General features: G+C 41.1%; 1 protein-coding gene across 1 annotated transcript in view; it reads left to right on the top strand.

Moving 5' to 3' along the window:
• LOC118745581 (E3 ubiquitin-protein ligase PPP1R11-like) overlaps positions 1-1,203 on the top strand; it is a 59,562-nt gene that overhangs the window by 36,125 nt on the left and 22,234 nt on the right. The gene's annotated exons all lie outside the window — the stretch shown is intronic.

The raw sequence follows: 1,203 nt of genomic DNA, 5'->3' as shown, positions 1-1,203 counted from the left end.
GTCAAAGACATCTTCCGTCAATTGGAAACGCGCGTTTGGGAAAAATCAGAATCCCTTACGCATTACGTTCTGAGCATGCAAGAGCTTGCTCAGTCAGCACCAATCGAAGAATACGAATTTTTGGAATTCATTATTGACGGGCTAAAAGACAAGTCGGCCAAAGCACTGATTTTTAGCGGAGTGACGACGATCGAAAAATTTAAAAAGTTGATACCACAATACGAAAGGCTCCGGGCAGCAACCGAGAAGAAAGTGAGCGCACCAAACTCCATTGGTGACATGTCAGCAGTAAGATGCTACAACTGTTCGCGCTATGGGCACTACTCCAAGGACTGCGCAGAGAAAAGGCGAGCACCCGGGTCTTGTTTTAAGTGTGGAGCGAAGGAGCACCAGTATAGGACTGCCCCGTCAAGACTGTAGCAGCATTGGACGACGACGGCGACTTTAGTTCTGTACACTTTAAGGAAAGGGTAAGTGTTTCTTTCAGTGGAAACCGTGATTGACTTCCTGATTTTGTCAATTTTTTTTCTTTGCTTGACACCGGTAGCCCCTGTAGTTTCATCCGACAGTCGTGCATCCCAGGTACAGCAAAATACAGTAGAAGTGTGCGTGTATTTAGTGGGATCGGGAGAGTTAAAGTGAATCCGGAAGGGAGCGTATTTGTTCTTATTAAATTTAAGAACATTGTTTAACCGTTAAGAGTTTACGTACTTACCGATAACGAAATGCCTTTTCCACTATTGTTAGGAAGAGACTTCTTAAATACTTTTTCCATACGTTTGTACGTCAACAATGAATTGCTCTACTCAAATAAACAGACTACATATCAACTAGAAAACGAATTTCCGCTTATTTCTGTTGATGATAGCGACAGTAAACGTAAGTCCAGTAAAGCCACTCCAATCTTAAGAAGAGCCAGTGTAATGCCGGAACTTAAAGACGTTTTTAATATTGAAATTAGTGAAAATGATGAGATTTATGTAAACCCTCAGATATCTTCAGCGTGGTCAAACAACTTCCGTCTTATGAAAAATAACACTTATGTACGAAAACAGATTGAAGAACCTCCGAATATTGATTACGAAGCTAAGATCTTACTTACGTCAAACAACTCGACCTTCTGTTCACTAAGGCGTTTATCGTTTGCCGAGAAAATTGAAGTCAATCGAATCATAGACGACTTGCTTAAGAAAAAGATTATCC

Source organism: Rhagoletis pomonella, unplaced genomic scaffold (assembly GCF_013731165.1).
Source record: "Rhagoletis pomonella isolate Grant_MI unplaced genomic scaffold, Rhpom_1.0 Rhpom_scaffold_00009, whole genome shotgun sequence".
Classification (NCBI taxonomy): Eukaryota; Metazoa; Arthropoda; class Insecta; order Diptera; family Tephritidae; genus Rhagoletis; species Rhagoletis pomonella.
Note: the sequence above shows the minus strand (reverse complement) of the source record. Positions and strands in the feature narration are given on the sequence as shown.